The sequence below is a fragment of the Echinops telfairi genome, unplaced genomic scaffold, assembly GCF_000313985.2.
Source record: "Echinops telfairi isolate 266 unplaced genomic scaffold, ASM31398v2 ScPeMD7_1;HRSCAF=3_0, whole genome shotgun sequence".
Lineage (NCBI taxonomy): Eukaryota > Metazoa > Chordata > Mammalia > Afrosoricida > Tenrecidae > Echinops > Echinops telfairi.
Genome location: NW_022103896.1, coordinates 93,765,203 through 93,775,045, shown reverse-complemented (window position 1 = coordinate 93,775,045; position 9,843 = coordinate 93,765,203). Strand labels below are relative to the sequence as shown.

Genomic DNA, 9,843 nt, shown 5'->3' with positions numbered 1-9,843 from the left:
AATGAATGTACAAATGTGCTTTACACAATTGATGTATGTATAGATTGTGATAAGAGTTGTATGAGCCCCCAATAAAACGATAAAAAAAAATAGTAACGAACAAGTTCATCTTGAACAAATAAATGAAAATGCTACACATTTATCTATACCTATTATATATGTACATATAAAGGGTAATTTTCCCAAGCTCAAACAACAGTTAGGAGCAAAGATGGGTCCTAGAATTTATGTTCCTCAACAATGAAGTTAAAGTGGATGTAATGGCGGTTTACAATGACTACTGAAAACATCAGTATTTATGCTCAACTTATGACTTCATTTGAAACTCTAACTTTTCTCTTATGATTAATTTAACAATGACTTTATGCCTTATTTTCAAATCAATATTTAATGCTGTGGTATACTCATTACTCAGTTTTGTTTTGTTTTCCTTTTCTGGCAACTAATGGACACTAAATGCCAGGTTTATGATGACAGCACATTTAGCGTGATTAGCTCCATTTTACCCATTAGGTAATATTACTGTCCCTTAAGTATACAATAAAAACCAGAAATTTAAGCACAGGAAGTCATTACATAACTGTCTTAGGCAGGGTTCTCCAGAGAAGCAAAACCAGTGAGCTTACATATGAGGTGCTTCATAAGTTTGTGGGGAAAAACATCATTAAAAGATAATAAAATTTTTCTTTAAAAAAAATCATTTTACTAGGGGCTCTTACAGCTCTTATAACAATCCATACATCACTTGTATCAATCACATTTGTGCACACGTTGCCGTCAACATTTTCAGAGCATTTTCTTTCTACTCCAGCCTTTGGTAACTATTAACTCTTTTTTTTTTTTTTTTAACTATTAACTCTTTTGTATAGAGGATGGCAAGTCACAAATCAGTGGGTTAGACAGTAGCTGGAGGTTTCTCCCTTTTTAAAAAAAAAAAAAAAAATTTTATTGGGGGTTCGTACAACTCTTATTAAAATCCATACATCGTGTCAAGCACATTTGTACATTTGTTGCCACCGTCATCTCTCCTAACTCTTGATGAATCAGTTTATCAGGTCAGATAGCAGGCTGCTAGCTCACAGGCTGCAGAGGCTAATGAATCCTAGGATTTGCAGGCAATGTAGCAGGCCTTCTGGCTCACAAGTACAAAGATCGGATCGGTTGCTCATAACAGGTCTCATCATGGAACTGATTACATTGTATCAGATCTCAAAAAAAGGTGACCATTATAGAACTGGATCATGGCACATCATTATATAACTGCTAGACAATATATGTCAGAATACTGAGAAGTATGTCTTACCCAAGTTTTATGAGGATTGGGTCCTACACAACATTAACCATCCTACGTGCCGAATGACATAGTCTCATACCTCATGCAGAGGTGTCATCACAACACAGGGAAACCTGTGAGACGTGCAACTCAACAGGAGCGCCTTATTTTTCCAGGCTTCCCCAATTTTTTGCCTGTCATTTTGTGCAGTCTGCTCATTTGTCTATCACTCACTTTAGTGAAAAATACTTGGGTTTTCCTTTATGCTTTTTATACTTTAAGGAGCTTCAAGGACATGTCTATTATCTTTTAGTGTCAGTTTTCCATGATCTTTTTGAAGCATGAGCTATATTCATAAGCCTAATTTTGATCAAATGACCTATATATTGCTTTTAATTAAGATAACGATTTGATCTTGTAAATACTCTACAATGGTTCTCAACCTGTGGGTCGTGGCCCTTTTACAGGGGTCTCCCGATGCATAACAGTAGCAAAATACAGTTTTGAAGTAGCAACAAAAATAACTTTATGGCTGGGGGCCACCACAACATGAGGAACTGTATTAAAGGGTGGTAGCATTAGGAAGGTTGAGAACCACTGCTCTACAAGAATAAAACGACATAAATTCCAAACTAAATTTGTCTTTTGGGAGTTACCCCATTACTTATGTTTATAATAACAGACTCTATTTTCCCCCAGGGAGCCATGGTAGCTGTGGTAATTACATAATTTCATGTCAACTTGTATATAAAAGTGTAGGCCGTAACCTGTCAATCAGGTTACAGACTGATGGCACTCCTTGCGGGTGTGGCCTTCTCAGAAGGAGGGACTGGGAACTTCCCCTTCTGTCTACCTTCAGCTTCCTGCTGGAGACCTGCCAGCGCCCGTGATGCTTCCACCACCAATGGATCCACAGGACTTTGCAACCCAGAGGCCTGTGATCTTCCTGAATTCTGCATCACTGCATGTGGCTGTCTGAGTCTAAGAGGGCCTTATGGACTTGAGTTGGACTGAGCTGGGATGTTTTCTTGATATATAATTCTTCTTGACATAAAGCTCTTTCTTATACATATATGAGTGTTGCTGAATATGTTTCTCTAGTCAACCCAGCCCAAAATAGTGTTGTACTGGTTTAGGCATTGGCCTGCTAACCACAATGTCAGCAGTTCAAAGAATCAACCATTCTAAGAAAAAGATGAAGTTTTCTGCTCCCACAAAGATTTATAGTCTCAGAAACTCACAAGGGCCATTCTACTCTGTTCTATAGAGTTGCAATGAGTCAGAATTAACTTGAATGACAGTGAACTTGGTTTGGGTTTTGTATTTCCCCTCTCCTGTTTTATATGATTTCCCAAAATTCAATTATTTTACATCCACAAAAAAAGAGAAACATTTCAAGTGTCTAAAATCTTATTAATAGTTTAGACATTACAATCTTTATTAACAAATTTTATTTTTCTTTAAAATAAAAAACCAAATTCACTGCCATCTAGTCCATTCCAACTCATACAGACCCTTCAGGGTGGAGCTGCCCTGTGGGTTTCCAAGACTGTAGCTCTTTACAGGAGTAGAAAGCTCATCTTTCCCCTGTGGAGGGAGTTAGTGGTTTCAAACGGCTGACCTTGCAGTTAGCAGCCTAGTGCATAACCACTATGCCAAAATGGCTTCTCAAAGATAAGTTCTATTGGAAATTGTTTCTATTCTATATTTTTATTTTTAAATGTTTATACAAGATGAAATATTATTTGACCTGCCCAATGATTTGAGATCATTTTAATAGAAATATATAATTATCCTTCTATTTTCTCAGTTACTTGCTTACTTTTCCAGAGGCAAAAGAGAGATGATACTAAAAAGAAAAGAATATTTTCAAGAAGAAACTATGTTAAAGTATAACCAATTTCTGCACTAAGCAACAATTGCTTGCTTTAGAGATAGTGTTATTTTAGGTAAAAAGTAAAACCAATCAATCCACAGCTCTTTATACATTTAAATTAGTAATACTAGCAAAATGTTTAATCTACATTTTCTTCGTATGGGTGAAATCTGTACATGACTTCTTCAATGTTTTAATTCTTTTTATAGGTTAAAAAATCGGTAAGCAGGGATAGAATAAGAAAAGAATGCTCATGTACAATCAAGAGTAGATGAAAAAACTCAGGGAAAAAATCTGAACTTCCCAGAGGAATTTCCAATTACATTGAAAAAATAAAATAAAAGGCTTTTAAAATTAAGAAAACATTAAAACTCTAAGTGTAAATTAAATGCCTCACATTAATAATATAATTCTTCTAAGTAGCTCACTATAAGGTTATGAAAGAAATTTCTATTTGATATTGACATACACACTCAAACCTTGCCAGAATCTGTCCTAACATAAGAAATTAATCTAGCTTTTCTGTTTGCATTACCTGTAAATAAGTGCTTCAAAACCTGATCAACTTTCTGATAAATGAAAATACTTTGAGTTTCTTGTTCTACAATTGAAAATTAAACTTAATAAATATTTGGTGGCGACACTCTTATTAGAGCATCAATATAATTTAAAAAATTGAAGTACTAAGTAGTACAATGTTGTTCTTTTATGAAAGAGGCTAATGTTTATAATATAGGATGAAATTATCTCAAGACCATACAAAGTAAATGTACTCACAGTAAAATGTTCTAACCATTAGCTACATGGCTTGAGAAATCAAGTAGAAACTGTTCTCACTACATAACAACAGTAATTTGGGGTCGAGAAGGAATGGGATAGCAATGGTTTTTTTATTGTGGTAAAATATATAAGATACTTATCATTTCAATCATTTTTATGGGGAGCAATTAACGTTTTAAAAATATGTAGTCACTTCCAAATGGAGATTAATTTTCTTGAAATTTTCCAAAAGATAATTTGCCAGCCTAGTAACCAATCTGAAATCTTTTTTTTTTTTCATAACATTTTATTAGGGGCTCATACCAATCTGAAGAAATTTAATTCCTTAATAAAATCCCTTAAGATTTTAAGGGAGACCAATAGCTACAAAATTACCCAGACATAAGAAATCTTTTTTTCCCCTCCAACTTTCAAAATTTTAACTTCACTTATTCGCCAACATTTCTTCCTTAAAAAGAAAGTTGTTTCGGTTTTTTTTTTTTCAGTCTGGGTGAAAGTTTACTGAGCAACTTAGTTTTCCACTCAACAATTTATACAGGTTTTTTTTCCTTCATGACATTGCAATAGGCAAGCAATAGTGGGATACAAGCAACATGAAGTAATACCTTAGGGGCAGGTGCCAGGTAGGGCAAAGTACGGAACATTCTTGAATACGCCTAATGATATTGAAGAAATATCCTAATTCTTCTTAACTCTACTTTTAAATTTCCTGTTTGCTTCCTTTATTTCTTTTTTAAAAATTATTTTTAATTTTTTAAAAATTTTACACTGTAACTTCATTTATTTATTAACATTAAGTACTTTGTGAATAAAATGGATTTTTTTAAAAAGGATAAAGTGGGTTATTTTTAGTGTTTATTTAAAGGCTACTTAATTGCAGCTTAAGATCCCTAGAAAGTTAATTAAGAAAAGACAGCCTTGTTCTGATCATTACAAGAATTATAAACCCCACTCTGGACCCAATGAAATTGATAAGTCACAGCACAGATTATTACTATACAGTATACAGTAAATCCTGATTAAACTTTCTTATGGAAACAAGCTTATGCTCTCTAAAACCTAGTGAGAAACATTTTCATTTATATATAGATAGATAGATAGCTAGATAGGAAAGTTATTTACAAAGACATTTGAGAGATAATTGCAGGGGGATAGTACTACAAATTCGTTTTGAAACGGGAAAACTCTTATGTAACGTCTGTGTTCAAAGGTCAATGTCTTTCAACATTCTCATATAACCAGTCCAATCTGGCTAAAAATCAACTAAAATATAATTTAGAAAAATAACAGGATATCAGACAATGTGTTAACCCTGTTAAATATAGGCATACCTTACAAAAACAGAAATGAATATTAAAGGAAATTTCAGTGACATTGTTTCTGTTATATTTTGAATTGAATCCCAAGTGTGTCCTCATTCCTCAAAACAAATGAAAAATAAACAACTTTTAACAGGAGCAGTGCCATCTGGATTACAATAGAAATAATGAAGTACATGTGATCTTAATTCAGTAAAAATAAAACCTAGGCAATGTGACTGCACCTTTTCCATTCCATAGCTGTAATCACATTTCCATCTAATAATTGACTGCCATGGCCATGGGAAGGTCAACTTGAAAAATCCACTCAGATGGTGAGTCAGGCACATTGCTCACCATGTGAAAGGGCTCTAACAAAGGGCTTTAATTTCCAGGTCATTGCATCACCGTGATGTTATAATTGCACTTCATAAAGATAAGCCTGTAACACAGAAGACAAAATTGTTTCAAAAATTTCAGTAAGCTGGCACTCACAATCCTCTAAAGGACCAACCTAGAACAGAGGTGTCATTAACACAGCTTGGGCTGTGGATTAACTTCTCTTAACTTCCATGTCTTCATCTATGAAATGAAAGGGATCAGACAACACTCCATATAGTGACTGGTACACACAAAAGGGTTTATTCCATGATCTTTTAACTCCCCTTTCCCACAAACATTGAAGCCCCTTGTACAAGGTAATCGCCACAAAATATTAGTCTTAATCTCACTTCCAAAGAATAATCTGTATCAAGGCAACCATGATTACCTCTAAGCCCTTTTAGCTTTACACGTTTCTTAAAGCGCTGCTCCTAGGTCGCATTGTTAGACTAAGACAAATGAAGTTTTCTCCTTTATCAGTCAAACTGGCCAAGTATTAACAGTTCCACAGAACTCAGGCTGTTCTCACCTGTATAGGTGCCCAGACACCCCCTTCAAGAGAGTTGAGTCTGCCCTTACTTATCTCAGGATAATAGAATTTTATTTTAGAGATTACCCAGGGCAGAGAAAATGAGTCATAGAAAGGTTAAGTGAATTGGAAAAGGCTAAACTGTTTGGTGTCATTTAGATTACTCCATCATCACCACCACTATATTTTTCTAACATTAACACAATAATTTGGGAAGTTGGAGGTTCGGCAATCCTGTTACGAATTTCTTCCAAACGTAAATCAACATAGAATGCAATGGCAAATGGTTTAAAGAAAAATATATCATTAGCAGAACAAAATAGAATTTCAAAACTACCTTAATTATAGCTTAGAGTCAAGCCTCAATCCTTACTATTGTTGCAGAGAGACTGACGTTGAGAAAAACTCATGTGAATTCTTATATTTAAAAAAGAAACATCAGCGCCCTGGTGAATTAAGCAGGAAGCATTCATTGAACGCCTCACAACTGCCCAGCTGAATAGGTTTTATTTCCTCAGTTTACCCTTGAGGCCACGGAAATCAGGGTGGCATCAAGGACCACTGGGGGTGACGAGTGGCAAGTTGGGTCCTCGGAGCTCAGAACCTGTGCTCCTTACTTCTTGCTAAAGTGTGTTTCTCAATTATTAAAAGTGTCCTGTAACTCAACAGAGAAAGTGATTAGAGATGGGGATGTCAGTATATGATCCCATGCAAGCCAAGTTTTCTGGCAGTTTTCAACAACGAACAGATGCTTTCAAAGAACATCTGTGCTGTTTCCAAGAATTCACTCTGAATTACTACATAAACCCAATCATGAAGATCTGTGGGGGAGGGGAGAAGATGAAAGTACTGTATACAGTGTTACACTAAGGTACTGGTGTTTATGTGTGGGTGCTTTTTATTTTATGCTCTTGGGGCCTTTAGCCACATTAATCAAAAGTTCAAAAAAGGGAAAAGTAAAGGAAGAAAGGCATAAATTCAACTGTTCACAGTAAAGCTGAAAATCATTATTTTAACCACCATCAATATTTGAGCACCCCCCCACCCCCAGTTTCTGTGGTTTTTTTGAGATTTGGAGGTTTTCTTGGGTCTAACTCAACACACCAAGAAATGCTTGGCTTTGAAAAGCATTAAAGACTTCTGAAATCAGGTGCTTGCTAGTGTCCAGAAACTCACTCTACAAAAGGCTGGGCTCGAACCTTCGGGATATGCCCATCAGAGGGCCAGACCACAGCATTTAAACACCTAGACTAGCAAACTCTTCCTTGCTCTGTATGGCTTCCAGATTCCCCTCCTCCTCCCATCCTGTCTATATTCCTCCTCTCCTCCCTCACCAAAGAACGAGGGGCATACACCCCACTGGACGTGTCCATGGCCACGGCCACCCCACCCCCACCACACAGAGCTCCCCCGCCCCCCGCCGGACCTTGCGCAGCCCCCACGCAGCGACGTACAAGACCCGCTTCCTGCCGGGTGGGTGCCTCCGAGGGCCTGGCGCTGCCAAGAATCCCCGGGCAAGAACAAAGGAATGTGGGGAGGAGGGCTGAGAAGGATCGCAGGATCGCAGGAAAAGGTCCAGCGGCCGCCCCCCGACCCTGACCCCCAAGCATCACCCACAGGGGCTTCCTGGGTCCCAAGCAAGGTCCTAGTCCCCACTTCCACCAAACCACTTCCTTAGCTCTCAGGACCTAGCTGCAGCTTCTTCCCACGGATCTCACGGCCAGCCGGGAAGGAGGGAGGGGCGCGCCGGGACAGCAGGGACTTGGTGCTGGAGGTTGTGATCAGAAGATGGCGCTACGCTGCCCCTACAGGCCCAGGTCTCCCAAACCGAAGCTGGAAAAGTAGGGTCGGGATGTGACATGGAGGGGGGCACACTTACAGTATTATTAGTTACTTGGAAGGCATCTCTAATTATTTGGAGTAATTTGTTTTAAAACTGAATTTCTAACAGCAAACAAAATCTCGCACTTTAATTATAAAAATTACATTAGAAAAAAAAATTCTGTCTACTTACACATTCTCTTTATCTCTATATTCCCAGGGAATTTGTCCAGGAAGATATTTAACATCTAGGTTATGTGGATTCATATCAATATCTCCTCGAATGATTTAATAAAACCAGGCTACTCAGACAAAAACAAAAACAATCTAATAGCCTATATTTGTTTCCCATAACTCATGCCTGGTCTGGGGAAAATATGACGTGAAATAAATACTTTGGACAAAAGTCTAGAACAGAAAACAACACTTGGCCATTCCTTGCTGTTCTCAGGGAACAGCAATTTCCCAAAGTGCCCTTTAAAAAAGATAAATGGGAGTTAGCATCAAGCAAATAGCCAGGCTTGGTGAAATGCCTTCCTAAAAATACAATCTTATCAAAAAGTCTCAGAAGGTGTGGAGTTAAAATTAAAGCAAATGGCTTTGAACATGCATGTGCACACCGCCTTTGAGAAAACACCCGAAATAGCAGCACTGTGAGACCACGATTGTTAAAATGTGTCGGTTGGGGCTAAATTTAGAAGAACGCGCATTTTATTTAGGGTAAAAGACACACGTTCCACAGTATGAGAAAAGTCAGTGCTTCACCGGTTGTCTACTTTCTGATTTAAAATATCTTTGAGGGCTTTGGGTGGGGAGTACGAGTTAGTACAGTGACATTTTTAAAGACTGAGCTTGTCCTACTTTCTTTGTAGCAAGATTATAAAATCACACAATTAGCTCTCTTCTCATTGCCAGCAAATTCAGCAGTTACATAATGCAACATTTCCAGGAACTATTATGTTATCGGTCTTGTGTCTGAAAAAAGCAATGACATTAAGGTGAGAATAAAGGCTGATTGAATGGAATGCACTAAAATTAGGATGGCGGTGAGGGCAACGTCACAATGGTATGTCCCAGATTTAAAAATAATAGCCCAGCACATAAAAGAGCGAACCTCTGTATTATTTAACATCAAGATCCAACCCAAGGGATTCACCCTTCTAGGTTGTGTCCAATTGAAAACCAAACCCAAAACCATATTTAGGATATTGGAGTAAATAATGATCGAATGCCTACAGCTCGACTAAAATGACCAAATCATTGTACACGCACATTCACCCACCAGCGTCTAGATCCTTGCCAATATTTCGCCGTGTGCTGCTTATGCAATGGATGAAAGAACAAATCCCACAAACCTTCCCCAGGGCTTGTAACACCCGCTGACGACAAACAGGGTGGAAAACGTATGCGAAGCCCTAACCCTCGACACAAACAAACGCTGCTCAGGCTTTCTCTGAACGCCGTCACCGTTCGCGCTGCAAACCCTCTTTCTCAACAAGCAAATCAAGTCGATTCCCCATTACTCAACCCCTCGGCGTTCTTCCCACCCCCGGTGCCTGCGCGAGCGACGGGGAAAGAAAGGAAACTCAGAACGCATCTCCCTTCCGCTTCGAGCCGGCTCCGGCTCCGAGTCGCCTCCCCGGCGCGTTGCTCTAGCAAAACATCAATTTTCCTTTCAGAAGGAGACATTATGCAACAGGAGCTGAGGGAAAGGGCAAACAAGCCGAGACGACGTGCCGGCGCGAGGGCGCTGCAATCAAAGCAGCCACCTTAAGGCGGCGGTTCGGGTGCTGACAAGGCAGCAAAAGTTTACATAATGAACGCTCCCGCACACACGCTGCTGCGGGCCGGCACGTCCGATTCGCGCCCCGGGCCGCGCCTCCCC

At 38.6% G+C, this 9,843-nt stretch overlaps 1 pseudogene; it reads left to right on the top strand.

Annotated features, from left to right (window-relative positions):
- The first annotated feature begins 445 nt into the window (after positions 1–445).
- The window catches only part of LOC101639906, a 20,251-nt pseudogene continuing 10,853 nt past the window's right edge, over positions 446–9,843 (top strand).